Source organism: Molossus molossus, unplaced genomic scaffold (genome assembly GCF_014108415.1).
Source record: "Molossus molossus isolate mMolMol1 unplaced genomic scaffold, mMolMol1.p scaffold_m16_p_13, whole genome shotgun sequence".
Classification (NCBI taxonomy): Eukaryota; Metazoa; Chordata; class Mammalia; order Chiroptera; family Molossidae; genus Molossus; species Molossus molossus.
Genome location: NW_023425348.1, coordinates 35297755 through 35314627, shown reverse-complemented (window position 1 = coordinate 35314627; position 16873 = coordinate 35297755). Strand labels below are relative to the sequence as shown.

The window sequence follows — 16873 nt, the reverse complement described above, 5'->3', positions numbered from 1 at the left end:
TTATTGAGTGCCTACTATTCACTAGGTACTGTGTTGGCTTCAGGAAATTTAAAGATTTGATAAGCAGGGATCTTGTTCCAATATGGCTTACAGTCTGGAAAGAGACTCACAAACCTATAAATCCTTTATAGGAGTTTCAAAGGAAAGGAGGCATCAGCTTAACCTGGGAAGGTCAAAGAAGGCCTTGAATAATGGTGACACTGAAATACAAGTTAAGGTTAGTTGCTAGTGTGCAAAAGTTTTCTTTCCCATAAGTCTTTGTCTATGGCCTCTTCTCTGCCCCATACTCAAGACAGGTCCTAGGACTACTTTCAAATTCTCTCGGTCTCCTGGGTGCTTATGTTCTTGTAACTCAGGAAAAATATGTATCTGTTGGCTCTCAAAATTAAATAAGAAATGAAACCTTTCTCTTTTCTGTCATGTATTTTCTACCCATCTACTATTACAGATAGTGAATGTGAAGGTCGGCAGGATAAAATGACTACAGGTTATTTTATTAAAAAATGATTCCAGACCCTATGCTGACTTGGGAAGCACAGAGACAATACCCATGTTTACATCTCTGGTGCCATTGTCAGAAATCATTTGGATGGACCACAGCTATAACTCATGAATTATTTATATTTTCATATTCTCTATATAACATTGGAATGTATCTAAAAATAGTGGAACATGACGGAGCCAAGCCACTTCACTTACCAAGTACTTGTCATCACTTTAATTAAGCAGTTCACTTGGTTGGGAACCAATAATTTATAGATGTAGAAAGCATATTCTTCAGGGAAAGATAATTTTAAAAATGTTTAAAAGTAATGTACTTATGTCAATTATTCTTTACATGCAACCTTGTCAGATATGGTCAAATCACCATTCTAAAAGATTAAGCCTGTGAAAGCGTAACTTGGGAATATTTATTATCAAGTACATGTTATATGAAATTAAAATTTCCAAAAATTGACTCATTTTTAGGTGATCTCAAGTTTCTGCCTAAGAGATACCTAAGCTCAGATTTTCTCTCAGATTTCAGTAAAGTCAGACTATTCCAAGAATGCTACTAAACTGGAGACTAAATCTCAAGTAAGAAAGAAGTATTGGTATAGACTCTAAATATTTTTTCTATATATTTTCAGTTATCCAATGTCCAATTCATGTTTCAGATTCTGCTATGCAAGAGATACAGAGCACCTAAAAAAAAAAAAAAAAAAAAAAAAAAAAAAAAAAAAAAACACTGAAAAGCACCATCTGTTCATGTTGAAGAAAAAAAAAAATCAACTTGTTAATTATAAAAAATTGCTCTCCAAAGAAGTGTACTGGAAACATCCGGATGTGGGGTTATAATTAAAAATGAAGGCAAAACAGCTTCCCTTAAGAGAAGTTAAACTCTTAATTCAGATTTATAGGCAAGCTGACAATGAGCAGGAAAATGCTGGCATCTATAGATATTGGAAAGTCTTGAGATTTAGATTGTATCACTGACCATCTGGTTATATTCATACTTAGAGGAAAATTTTTAAAATAGCAAAAAAGTTGTTAATAGCCTAAAGGAGGTCATTACTACTGGGATGCCTCGATTAATTCTGTATCCCCTTCTGATGTGGATTATGAGTGTTTTCATTGGTGACATTATGTTAAGGTAGGGGGGCACACATGGATGGGGGACATGTCCACTTAATCCAGTCCAGTCCACTTAATCAGAATCAAGAGAAGACACATAAAATAAGCATTTTTTCATTAGGCCATAGCAATAATAACAATTTACTAAGTAGCACCCTTTGATCTCTACATACAAAAAATCTGAGCCTCAAACAGTGAGATTACTTGCCCCGGTCACATTCCTAGAGACTGGTATATTCTAATCCAGATCTAACTGCCTCTACCCTCTGTATTTTTTCACTACAGCAGACTTTTGGGGGGAGGGGGGTGACTAACTAATGAGATTCATTTGTTATTCTCAGTTTCCTTAGCAGAACCACTACAGCTGTTATAAGTAGTACCCACAACTATCCAGCTATATGTAACCAATTCAAAACTCCTCATAGAAATCCATTATCTCAAAGACTATCTCTGAGACTTAAAGAAAATTTCTCAGAAATAATATTATGAATAACCACAACAATAATGCATTGGCTCTCTCATTTGTTCCTATTTTTATTTTCTATTTCCTTTTTATTTTTCTGCCTGTGATTGCAAGTTGATGATTAAGTAAGAGTTTCTCTTGTTCATGTATTTTGTTTTGTTTTTTTTTCTCACTACTTTTTCAATTTCAGGAATAAAGGTCTTTTTCATTCCATCCTTCATCTCTCTCTGTCTCCAAGAAAGATCAGCAACAATACTCTTCCTCCTTCATTCTTTCCAGGAACATCAACTAATTTTGGCTGACTGCTTTCATCTCAGTCCTTCTGCCCTATATTCAATGGGGAGGCAGAAATCATAAGCGGCAAATATGTATCATTCACAGCTTCAGTTTTTGATACACTGGCCCAGCTTGGGTTGACCACAGCCAAAAAGTTTCTGCATCTGGGTTTAGAGTTGAACCTTAAACGACACTAGCAGTAGAGTTAGGGAGGCTGACCCTCATGCATTTGAAAATCCACCTATAATTTTTGATTCCCAAAACACTGAGTTGTCCCTCAGTGTCTGCAGAGCATTGGTTCCAAGAACCCCTACAGATATCAAAACCTGTGGATGCTCAAGGGCCCTCTATAAAGAGGCGTAGATCAATGCATACAATTGGCCTTCCATAGCCGCGGACTCCCAAATTCAGCACAGGTATTTACAGAAAACAGCACAGGTATTCAGAGAAAAAAAACGAAATCATGTATACATGGACCCTCGAAGTTCAAGCTCATGTTGTTCAAGGATCAATTGTATTGTGAAAGACGGACACAACTGAATTGTAATGTCTTCCATGGGAGAAGGAAGGCTGGTGATCCGTAGCTTTTGTGTTTTCTATTCTTGGCTTAGGATCTCAAAAATCCTAATTCAAATTAAAATGTGTTCAGAAATAAACCACTAGACACATTAAAATCTCTTATATTCAAATCATGAATATTTATTTTGTCCTTACATGGGGTCTAACTATCATGGCTTATCACTGATAAAGGTACAAAGGAATATAGACATACATCCTAATCTTCATAGTGGCTTAAAAGAACAAGGCAAACACTATTATGGAGTCTAAGTGCCAAGCAGTAGCAAAGAGAACAAATGCTACCAGAATGCATCTGCTGGCAGCATTTTTGAGGGCTAAGGAAGTCGTGAGGGCTTCATGGTGAGAGGGGGACTTAAAACGGGCCTTATATTATTTGTAGGACTTAAACAAGCAAAAAGACAAGCATTGGGTGGGCAACTTTAGCAGAATGGGTCATATTTAGGGAAAATGAAATGGTCAGTATTATAATCAATAACCATTACTAAAAACTAGAAACAGAATTAAAAATCAGATTTTGATGAGAATCTCTTCACCTTTGGCACTGCTGAAATGTAGCAGGCAAAATAGGGGATCATATGATAATGACAATAGCTCACATTGATCAGTGCTTACTATGGATAGTCATTGCACTCATTTAATTTTTTAACTCATAGACACAGAAACAGCATGATGATTACCAGAAAAGGGGTGGTGAGGTAGGGTAGAAGAGGGTATACAAGGGTATACTTGACTTGGGGTGGTGAACACACAATATAATATACAGATGATGTATTACAGAATTGTACACCTGAAACCTATATAATTTTATTAACCAATCTCACATCCAATGAATTCAATATGAAGTTCAATTTTAAGAAGAGATTTTATAATTTAAGAAAAAGTATTATTTCTTTTTAGAGATAAAAAAAAAAGTAAAATTCTGAGAAGTTAAGTAACTTGCCAAGGACTTGCAGCTCACAAACCCTAAAAGCAATGTTGGAAGATCCTGAACATAGGAGGTCTTCCAGAGTGAAGCCTTTATTGTTACATCTATCTCTTTTGTTTTGATTCCTCCATCCTGACCTAGGGATAGATCTAGATAGCTACACAAGACTCCAGCTTGCCAAGACACAAGGCAGAAGGAGGCAGCAGGCTACTGTGGCTCCCTCGGGTAGCAGATTCTAATCTGGCCTGCATCTACCACTGCAACCCTGAGGTATTTTATAACCTGTTCCTCATGGGTACAACAGGCAGAGTGAAATGAAGCAATGTTGTGTGCTGGGATGAGCTAAGATAGAGTCTGATATACCTAGACTTAAACTCTGGATCTACCACTTACTAACTCTGTGATATTGGGGGAATTCTTTAATGTCTCTGAACTTACAAAGTGGAGATAATGACTTTTCTATGGAATTGTTATGCAGACTATAGAGAGAGAAAAAGTCAGTTGCCTAGCACAGTATAGCACATAGTATAGGCCCATAACCCCACATCTGTAATTCTTACAGCCAGATGTATTTTGGAATTCAGGACTTAAATGGATTTAGAAATATTAAAATTCATATACCTTATATTGCCTAAACACTCCAATAGAGTCTTAGATAGTACCTCATAATTAAATAATTAATAGTTTTAAAATGAAATATATGGATAATCTTACCGTAGTACAGTGACTAAAGAGCTTATATAGCTACTGATTATTTCAGGTCAAGTTTTATTGCCAAACTAGTTTGCTGAAAATTTATTTAACCCTTTTATTTTCTAGATAAATATGGTAAAATTCTAACAATTAATGGATCTAATTGAGGAGTATATAGTATCAATTAAACAACTGCAGTTTTTCTCTTAAAAAGTTTTTTTTTAATAAGGACTAAAAACAAAACTTTGCTTTCAGTACTTTTTAGATAGTTGACATATGGTTAAGAGATTAGAATCACATTAAGAGTTCAGTGTTTGGTAGTTTCCTTCTCTTGTGCTCCAGAAAAAGTACAAATGGTACAAGTACCTCCCAGGTGTCAGGCACATGATTAATTGTTCTGTAGGGTGGCTGGGTCCTCCAGAACACTGCATTTTGGGACACCGATTAGTCATATTCTTATAAGAGCCAGAGTTTGCCATTTTTAACCGTTTGGGTAAGAAAGTCATAGTGCTAAATCTATAGCAATCTGATAGGCGTTTTCTGCCCAGAGAACAGACTTGGTTCACCTCCCTGTCCCTTACTTGAAACATTTCTACCAAAGTCCTGAATATGCCTGAAAAGACTTGCCATTTTGGCTTTTCCTATTCTGAATCTTGACTCCCCACCTTAACCACACTGAAGCTATTGATAGCAAAAGCCAATGACAGCCAGATCTGGACAGATCATGCCCAGCACAGTTTCACCGTGCACTCCTGGGGCCTTACTGAAAGGTCTGTCTCTGAGCTGTCTGTCTTTTCCATCTGAGTGCAGACTGAACTGAGAAGGTCAGGGGCATGTTCTCCGGGCAGGACACAGGCTGGACTTTGGAGGCCAGTGTGCTTAGGGGATCCAGCCATCCTCACAAACACTCAGCACATGTCGAGCTGAGGGGAAGAGCAGTGAGTGTGCTGTCTGGAGGTCTCCCCCTGGAGTGCTGGTTGCCTAGCAACAAAATTCTGCTTCTCTCCAACTCCAATTCTTAGGGCTTTGGTTTAGTTAGACACTTCTGATCCCCAGATTTTTCTTACCGTTTGTCACCGAGTTTCTCTGAAAATACAGGTGCTTCAAAGCTCTGTATAATGTGATTATTTTTGCTACACTGTACTTGTATACATCTTAGATTTCCTTTTGGCACCCCACCTGTACTTTTTACACACCAGTGCTCCCCTAGTAGTTTAAATATACTATATCTAAAACAATATACACTGTTGGTTTTTATTGTTTAACAAAAGCACATGCATTACATATATATGTCTTAGAAAAAGACAGAAAGGGTACCAGAAAATACAATAATAATAGTTTTTTCTTCATGGAAGAAAGATTAGTGATACTTTATCATTTTCCTTATCTGTATTTTTGTTTTTTTCTATGATGTGTCTTAATTTTGTAAATAAAAAATTTAACATGATATCTATTGGGATGATGTACTATTACTCAACATTAAAATGTATACAAAGTAGCATAGCTGGTATGGCTCACTGGTTGAGCATCTTCCCATGTACCAAGAGGTCACTGATTTGACTCCCAGTCAGGGCACATGCTCAGGTTGTGGGCCCTATCCCCAGTGGGGGGCATGCAGGAGGCAACCAATTGATGTTCTCTCTCATCAATGTCTCTCTCTCTCTCTCTCTCGCAAATTAATAAAGAAAAATTATTTAAAAAGTAAAAATAAATAGAATGTATACATAGTAATGGCATAGGAAGAAGTTCATGTACACATACACACAACATAGTTTCAACTCTGCACATGAAAATACAAAAAGAAGATATCAATGAATAAAAAGGGTTCCGTTCAAATGAAGACAGTTTTTTCTCAAATTCTGCAATTTTAGTTTTAAAATAACCAATAATTTTTTTATTATTTATTGATTTTTAGAGAAATAGGAAGGGGGAAAGAGAGAGAGAGAAGAGAGAGACCTCAGTTTGTTTTTTCACTTATTTATGCATTCATTGGTTGACTCCTGTATGTGCCCTAACCAGGGACTGAACCCCCAACCGTGATATATCAGGATGATGCTCTAACCAACTGAACAACCTGGCCAGGCCCTAAAATAATAAATCTTAATGAAAAGTTATATAGTGTTGCCATATTTATAACCATATGTTTACAAATGCTGAGGAAAATGATCTCTATATGCCAAGGGTCAAATGGGCAAGTTCAACAGCAGAGACCAAAATGTATTTTAACCCTAAAGTTTATTTAGTTATTCCTCCATCCATGCACTCAAAGATCACATCTATGTATATACTTGGTGCTGGACAGGTGAGAAGCACCATGGATACAGACCTAAGCAGTGAGTCCTTGCCCATAAAGAGGTCCGAGACCGCTAAAATTCAGACTGAGAAAGAAGATAAAAGGCATCATTTATTATATCTTCCAAACCAGGTTTTGTGACTGTTTTCCTGTTCACCTTTCAATTTTCTAAAAATGTATATTTTAATTTTGCATTTTATTTATATGGTATCTATTTAATAAAACAAGTTTTTCGGGATCATTTTAATGACACCCTATAACTGACTTCAGGGGTCTACATTTATGCTTGTAATATAATTGCATAACATCAAGTATTATTTAATTTTCATGGCTAATGAGAAATGAATTTAAGTATAAATGCTACGCTTATGCCTCGTGGAAACCAGCTGGTATTGTGGAATATTTAACAGCAATATGAATGGTGACAAATGGTCAAAGAATTGAGTCATCTTAGGCTTATAATATGGTATGGTCATGCCAAACTGAAAAGCTGCCAGAATTGTACTCATGTTGTAAGTAGAGATTGAGTTTCTGCAAAATGTAATTTCTCAAATTAAATAAATGCTATTAATATTTTTGTGGGTTTTCTTAAACTTTATTTTTCAATTACAGTTGACATACAATATTATATTAGTTTCAGGTATATCACATAGTGATTAAACATGTATATATCTCTTACGGTGATTATGCTGATAAGTCATCTGACACCATACATAGTTAAAGCAATATTTTAATAAAGAAGATGTAAACATATACAGTGGAATTCAGCCATTAGAAAAGAATGAAATCTTGTCATTTGTAACAACGTGAATGGAACTTGAGGATATCATGCTAAGTGAAATGAGGCAGACAAAAATAAATATTATATGATTTCACTTAAAGGTGGAATCTAAACCACAAATAAATGAACAAACAAAACAGAGACAGACTCAGAGATACAGAAAACACATTGGTGGTTCCCAGATGGAAGAGGGGTTGGAAAGATGGATAAAAAAGGTGCAAGGGATTAAGAAGTATAAATTTCCAGGTGTAAAAATAGTCACAGGGATATAAATGTTGTTAATATTTATTTCATTCTACTAGAAGGCAACTCTATGATAGAAGGGGCTTTATCGACCTCTTCCCTGCTATATCTCTAATGCCTGGCTCAAAATCAATGCCTACTAAATATTTGCTGCATTGATGAATGAACAAATAAACAAATGGACTCATTTTAGTTTATATTTGTTTTCTAAATTTGTTTGTTTTATAGTTGAATAAAATTATACCTGTTTTTATGCTGATATGTATTTAAATAGTATCCTGTAATAAAAATAATATACGGGTGACTTGCAAGAATTTTTCCCCTTAAAAGAGATCTAAATATTGAAAAGGTATTGTCATTTCTCTAAAACCAGAGGGTTAATCCTAACCCTTCCTGGTTTTGTGACATCACTTTCTTGACTCTCCCCTCTTCTACTTTTGGTTTTCACCAACTTCAAGTTCAAAACTCCCACCTGCCCTTTCCCATTCCCACCCCTTCCTTTCCTCACCCCTAAGTGGGAGAAGAAGAAAAACAACAACAACAACAACAAGAGAACGAAGAAGGTTGAGTACCTGAAAAATACTCAAGTGAAGAAAAGAGACTCTGGAGTTATATGGACTAGGGTCCAAATCCCAGTTCCACCATTTATACATTCCCTGTCAGAACTTGAGTAGTCCAGTTAAACCATTTTGATGTCTAGTCTTATCAATAAAATCACGTTTTTACTAGCATCATACCAGGCAATAGCCCTGAGCAAGTGAGACTCCTGCCTCTGGCCACATCGTTTAGAAGGCCTTATTCTGACACTCCTCTGGCCTGAACTCCTCCCCATGACCAAGGTGATATACTTACTTGGAGCCAAGTATCACCCCACCATGAACTGGAACCCTGAATCTCCTGCCAAGTGGTCCTGCTTCTAGATCCTGGCTAGGTCCCTAATCCTTATTGTAATAGTGGATAATCTCACTAGTATGTGCACCCTAAGTCTGAGGAGTAGATCTCACACAGTGTGTCTTATAACCATGTGCTGTACTGTCTATAATTCTAGGCTTGAGTCATGAGCCAGTATCCCATTAAGCCTGATGGGAGAGGGAAGAAAATAAGGTGTATCTTGACCCAGGTGCTCTGGTCCATTCCTCCATGTAGCATTCTTGTGGTTAGGGACTCTGAAGAGCCTGAGAATTCATCCAAGTCTCACTTTGATTCAGGCCTCTAGTGTTCACTTTGAAGGAATACTTTTTGAAGTTGAAAGATTAAATGTATTCAGTAACAGTTTGTTAGCTTCATTTAGAACTTTAAAATATTTAATGCACGGTCTCCATTTGTACTTTTGCTTCCAACAAATGGTGTGGGTGGATCTCCCTGGGACCCAGTAACTGTGCAAATAGATGCTATTCTTATTATTCATTCACAAGGTGACAGTACGGTCAGTTAATAAGCATTTATTAGAAACTGTTAGCTTAGAGCACTGTCCTAAGCACATTTGGGCAGCAATACAAAAGAAATAGAAAAACAGCCTAGGTTTCTGGGTACTTAGGAGCTGATTGAATGTTATAAATCATACACATAAGAAATTTAAGAATAATCTCAGAAGTGTCTAAAATTTTATGAAACCAATTTTCTGCAAGGCTTATAGAACACAGTCTCCATTGAATTATGGTCACTCGTGTTCTATAAATCTATGTATGCAATGCCATCCTTTCTTTGCCTGATTAAATTTTCCCATCTTTCAAAGGCTCTCAAGCCTGGCCTCCTGGGCAAAGGCTTCCTGGCCACTCTCTTCCGCCCTCCATTGTTCGTCTCTGAACTCCTGCTCTCGTCAAGGTCGTCAACAAAATTTTAGTTCTAATTATTCTTTAACTGTTTCATGGTAATTGGTCTGTGTTCCTACGGTGACAGTTTCTCAGAGAAAGAAATCTTGTCTTGCATTCTACTCACACAGTCTTTTGTCAATGGCCCCTTCCTTCCAGCTTCCCCCATCCCTTTTCTCCCCTCTCATCCTCCCCACAATCTCACACTGTGTGAATTGATCAGTCCCTCTGCTATTCTTCTACAATGATCTGTTCAGTCACTAATTATAGCATGTAATTTAGTACACACACACACATACACACACACACACACACACTGCCAGGTCTCCCACATCTGGTAGAGTACTTAGTGAAGAATGGCTTCTAATAAACAGTACACAAGGAAAAGTGCTCCACATTCTTGTTCCAGAGAGAGACCAATCAGGCCTGAGAACTGTCTGAGAAAACACGAGGTACTGACGTGAACACTTTAAAGAAGAAAGTAGCCATATTGTTGGAAGGAGCAGGAGAAAACTAGCACTGGGAGTCAGGCCCATTCACCTGCATCACATCGGTCAGGCAAGGATAACTCTTTAGCATGTCCTCTTGGGAGAGAGGTGGAAGGCCCCCTGCTGAAGCCTCATCTCCTGCCTCTGGCCCAGGGCATATGGTATCCACAGCTCACGTCTTTCAGCACAGCACAGCTGCTGAGACCTCTGGCAGACTCTGAGCTCCATACCTTAGCTGTGTCTACTTAGTTCTAGTACTGTCCTCACAAGGCTGAGGGCTCCATAAGGCAGGGACAGACTCATTCATTCTTGAATCCCTAGTACACAGTACAGTGTCTGGAAAACAATGGGTACTCAATGAAGACCAGGGTAGAATGGGGAAAGTGCACAGGCTTTGCAGTCAGAAAGATCAAACTGAATTTGAATATTTCTCCTATCGTTTATAAGCTATATGACTTTGGATACATTATTTAAATCTTCTTATCTAATATACGTGTGTGTGTGTGTGTGTGTGTGTGTAATTGTGGGATTATAAAAATATGATTACCCAACTTATTTCCATGACTTGCCTTATCCTAGAGAGAATTTAAGGTGACATAAATGTAATAAATAAATTAAAAAATAAAGATTAAACAAGGTTGTGAAAAAGAGACACTATAAGTGAGAATGATGTAATGATACCACAGTGATACTAGTTTGCAAAAGGGAAGTGATGAGTAGGTAACTAGTCAGAAATCAAATGAGGCCACGTGAGCACCGCCCCCACAGGTTCCCACGGAGACAGGTACAGTGACTGCACACTACAGCAGGCAGAGCGATGTTTATGGCTTAGCCTCTTTCACCCTGTTCACTTGCATCATTCCAAGCTATCACTCATGAAGCCATTGGGGCAGTGGGAAGTATCAGTGCTAGATTGAGAGACAGATAGATTTTAGATATTCCAGGGGGAATTCTTGCAGGGTTTTAAATCAGTCTTCCAAAATTACCACTTCTCTCAGTCAAGCTTTAAATAGTTATTGAGTATTGATTAATCTGAGGTTATAGTTTGAGACAAGTAGTTGGAGTTCATGTATCAAGTTAAAAGCAGAGGGATTTACTTTTATAATCAGCTGAGAATGAAGAATTACTGGCATTTTATGAAATCTGTGAAATTAGTATATAAAGAACCTGGTAGTGCATGTAAGCACTTAGCGGAGCACCTGTTAGTTATTAAACTTGCAATAAATTACTACTATTATTGGTATTTGTAAATATATTAATGTATAATAGATCCATTGCAGATATCCAATATATACTTATTAAATGGTTGATGGATTGATTAGAAGTGAGCACAGAAAACAATGAAATTGAGAGTGAGGTTCAGTCAGGTTGTCTGTGAAGAGCAGATATAGAAAGAGAAATATTGACAAACCAAATTGTTTAAACTATTAGCTGTATATTATTTTGTAGGCTTCTTTTGTCAATTCAAAAGGAAGATATGATTTGTAATATATTTATTATCCAAACTTGTATCCAAGTTGCACAAATGTAGATTCTACCACAATGTGCCAAATACAGAGATGAAAATGAAGAACTTAATAACCCAGATGTTTCTAAATAGTTAGGTACTCATTAAAAACTTAGATACTCAAATGCTACAGTTTTTTCCTCCCAAGATTTCTTATTATGATGCTATGTCTTCACCAATAGCAACACATCTGGAAAAAGATAACACTGTGACTCATAACAAGTATTTGTTAAGTAATAATAATAGATAGTGATCAAAGTAATGATAATACACTCTACTGTTTACTGAATTCTCACCTTATGCCAATATTATAATTCTTATTATAAAATATATGCTACATATAAAAAGAGCCTAAACACATTCATACATTTTTTTTTAAATCATAAAATGGTCCTTCATGTATCAACCAAATAGGTTAAAAAATGCATCATTACCAATGTCTCAGAACCATCAGGTGAACCCAAACCCAATAAAATCTCATACACTCCAGAATATTTTATATCTCTAAAATTATCACACATACATATTTTTCTAAATAATAGTGTTTAATTTTTCCTTTCCCTAAACTTTATGTAAATAGAACCATACTATATATTTTCTTCATTTTTCTTTTTACTCAATATTGTTATTAAAATCCACCTATATTATAGCCCATATGAGTATTTCATTCATTTTTACTAATGCATAGTTTTCCATTGATTAAATAAGCCACAGTGGATAGATACTAAGGCTATCTCCAGTTTTTCCAATTATAAACCATAATGCTATAAGCAATATATTTAAACATATATGTTAATTTAATACTTATTAAATGACCTTATGTTATTCAGTGGTTATTAAATGACCCTAGGGATAAGATGCTCTTGTTTCTCTCATACTTTCCAAGGAAAGTTTCCTTGGATTCAAAAAACCTGTATAGTCTTCTCATTAATTATGAGTTTATTCTGATATCTGGGAAATCTGATCTTTTTTTTTTTCCTATGATCTTTTTAAACATATATCCTTCTAAAGCAATTATTTTTTTCTGCTGAAAAATGCTCATCATCATATCTTCCTAGAACTTCCAGGATGAAAACACTAGGTTCTGCTGTGATTGCACTTAAAAAAAAAAAAAAAAAAAACTAAATAAAAACTAGATACTAAATTTTATTATTATTATTATTATTATTTTAAATTCATACTTGAGAATATTTTCCATTTATCTTCAGACAGAGTGGGAGGGAGGGAGGGAACGAGAGAGGGAGGGAGAGAGAAAGATCGATATGAGAGGGACACATCAACTAGTTGCCTCCTGCAGGACCCTGACCAGAGCCATGGACGAACTGCAACCAAGGCACGTGCCCTTGACCAGAACCGAGCCCATGGCTCTTTGGTCTGTGAGCTGATGGTCTAACCACTGAGCCAAACTGGCCAGGGCAGATACTAAGTTTTAAGGAAAAAAAATTACATCTCACTCACATAGGTTTTTGGGAAGCAGGAGTCTAAGGTTTTATAACAGCATTAAAGTAAAGCATTTAAGATAACTTACACTGCCTGGATGTCTGGCTGTCTGAAAAATATTGGGTAAAATGGTCCAGAGATAATGGAAAACACCCAGTTTCTGCCCACATAAAATGTAATTGCTAAAACAACAATGAGGTATCACCTCACACCTGTCAGAATGGCCACCATCAACAAATTATCGAACAACAAGTGTGGGTGAGGGTGTGGAGAAAAGAGGACTCTAGTACACTGCTGGTGGGAATGCAGACTGGTGCAGCCACTATGAAAAACAATATGGTGTTACCTCAAAAAATTAAAAATTGAACTTCCATTTGACCCAGTGATTCCGCTTCTAGGAATATACCCTAAGAAGCCTGAAACACCAATCAGAAAGAATATATGTACTACCATGTTCATAGCAGCACTATTTACAGTAGTTAAGATCTGGAAACAGCCCAAATCCATCAGTAGACGAATGGATAAGAAAGCTGGGTTCATATACACAATGAAGTACTATGCAGCTGTAAGAAAGAAAGATCTCTTATCCTTTGAGACGACATGGAGGGACATGGAAAGTAATATCCTAAGCGAAAGAAGCCAAACAGAGACAAGCATCATATGATCTCACTTATTTGTGGAATATAATGAACATAACAGTGTGAGGAATTGGGTAGTCCCAGAGATGTGGAAGTGGGGTACAGACTGACAATCCCCAGAAGAGGGGGTGGGAGGAGAGATAAACCACAGAACTTATATGCATGTATGCATGAACAATAGACATGGACAACAAAGCTGGGGACAGGGCAGGGAGGGAGGGGGCAGGGGGAATCAGTGGGGGAAAAAGGAGAAACATCTGTAACAAAAATAAATTAATTAATCAATTTAAAAAAATGTAATTGCTGGGAATATATATGAGCACATATGAAAAGGCTTCAGGTTATTTCCAAATTAACCCTGCTTACCTACTTTCAAGACAGCAATCTTCAAGGAAGAAACATTTCAAGGTGATATTTTTAAATTTTTTTCTTTTATTGATTTTAGAGGGAGAAGAAGGGAGAGAGAGAGAGAAACATCAATGAGAAATAACATCAACTGGACGCCTCCTGCATGCCCCCCACTAGGTATCAGGCCCACAACCTGGGCACGTGCCCTGACTGGGAGTCGAACCGGCAACCTCTTGGTGCATGGGTCAATGCTCAGTCACTGAGCTACACCAGCCGGGCTCAAGGTGAATCTTTATAATTACTCACTAACAATTCAAAACTTGGTGTAACGAATCATTTTAATTTGGAACCATGGGTTTCAGGTTGCAAAGATGCAACACTACAAATGGTCACTATGTATAATTAAAATGTGTTTTTTTCCCACCTAATTGGTACATGACTTTGCTAAATAAGTGCATCTATAATATCAAGCATAAAATTGAGAGCAAGGAGTAGATAAATATCAAATCATTGGAAATATTCTACTCAACTATTAAACAAAGCTTTTCTAAAAATTGTATCTTCATATTTTTGCTTTGTTGATTCCTTTTCTTGGCCTCAAATATAAAATCTACCTAATCTCCACAGCCTTTTATAAGCCATGCTCCTTCCACCAGCTACCATCCTATCAATCTCCTGCCTGGAAACTTTCTTGAAGAGTATTCAATACCTCCTGCACCGACTGATCAAACAATTCCTTTTCTTAAGTCACCGGAAAACGATCTTCTGCCCCCAGCCTTCTATGGACAATGTTCTTCAGAGCACTCCTAAATGCCAAATTCAGAATCATTTCTTAATTATTAACTGACTTGATTTTTCTGGAGAATTTGACACTATTGATTATCCTTTCCTGGAAACTTTTCATGTTCATGGCTTGTATTCCCAGGTATAACAAGTTCTCTTTCCTCTTCCTCTGTTCTATTCAACATGGCACTTCCTCCTCCTAAAATTTTTTTCACCCTACCCTGACTTTTCTTAGAAAGAAAGAGGGAGGGAGGGAGGGAAAGAGAGAGAGAGAGAGAGAGAGAGAGAGAGAGAGAGAAGGAAGGAAGGAAGGAAGGAAGGAAGGAAGGAAGGAAGGAAGGAAGGAAGGAAGGAAGGAAAAAGAAAGAAAGAAAGAAAGAAAGAAAGAAAGAAAGAAAGAAAGAAAGAAAGAAAGAAAGAAAGAAAGAAAGAAAGAAAGAAAGAAAGAAAGAAAGATTGATTCACCTATTATCCATGCCCCAACTAAAATGTCACCTCCTCTGTACTTCCCCTCCACCATCACCAAAGCTCAGATTAAATTTAGTCATTTGTGTCTGACTGATGTGGCTCAGTGGACTGAGCATCAGTCCATGGACTGAGAGGTCCTGGTTCGATTCCTGGTCAGGGCACATGCCCAGGTTGCAGGCTTGATCCCCAGTGGGGGGCGTGCAGGAGGCAGCCGATTGATATTTCTCTCTCATGTCGATGTTTCTTTCTCTTTCACATTGATGTTTCTTTCTCTCTCTCACTACCTCTCTCTCTAAAAAAAAAAAAAGTCAATAAAAACACACTTTTTAAAAATGTAGTCATTTGTTCTTCCGTGTTTCTGTAGCACTCTCTGTATACTCTTATTATAGCTATTATTACACCGCATATTAACTATTCATTCATATGCCTTCCTCTCTCTACTAAACTATAAAACTCCTTAAGAGCTACAACTGAATTTTATTCACTTTTTATCCCTAGCACTAGTTCAGAAGCTACATGATGGGAACTCATTAAATGTTTTATGAATGAGTAAGACATCGATTAAAGACATTGAAATGAGGCATTAAAACTGGCTTAACCTCTGGCCAATAGAACAGTACCACTAGATAACCTTGCATTTTAAAAGGGAATTAAATGAATAAAATTAACATTGCACTGAACAGAGAAAACATCAAAACTTATGAAAAAATGTAAAAATGAATGTGTGATGGTTCTTCAAACACTAAGCACTACTTACTATCATTTCATTCTTTGAGAAAATTACAATAGATCTGAGGAAGGTTTGCTGAAAGCAAGGTCTGACCGGCTATGGTTGACCTAAAACAAATCTAATTGTGTAGCAAATGTTAAATCTGAGTCACGGTTACAATTATTTCAGCAATGTTGCCTTCTAGCAAGCACACATGACTAAATTAAAAAATAAAGGACTAAAAATGTTGCTAATGTCACTTGTATCTAGCAATTACTGGGGCCCAAAGGACTTCGCTGTAAAACAAATATTGGTAGCATTCAAAGATATACATGACATTTTTCTTTCATAACTCCTTTTCTTCTTGCCACCCTAGCAACCCCTTCTGCCTTAAGAGAATTTCCAAAGTACCAATATTATTGAATCATATAAGCCATTATGTTATGTAGATTTCACTTTTTAAACAAAACTACACCATAATCTATTCTAATTCCCCTAGAAATGGTGTTCAACAAAAGAAAAGCCAGGATCATCTTCATCGTTCAGAAGTACATTTACACCAGGAATTCACTGTGTATGCTACATAGTAAAGCTATGCACTAGCTATTTTCTTTAAGTACTGCCTTGGGAAAATATACAGTGGACCAGATTTTTTTCAATGTTTAAACTGCTCTCTGGAAAGACATAGGCCCTTCTGGAAGTTTCAATAACTGAGTGATTCTACTGGGGTACCATTTGGTAAACTACAGCTTCAGTGCACTCAATGGTACCCTAGCGGCCTGAAAGAGTTAATGCAGCATCTAGTTGTACATGA

The 16873-nt window shown here is 36.8% G+C and overlaps 1 protein-coding gene across 1 annotated transcript in view; it reads right to left on the bottom strand.

Moving 5' to 3' along the window:
• Nucleotides 1-16873, bottom strand: part of DLG2 (discs large MAGUK scaffold protein 2) — a 1351614-nt gene that overhangs the window by 1296954 nt on the left and 37787 nt on the right. The window lies entirely within an intron of this gene.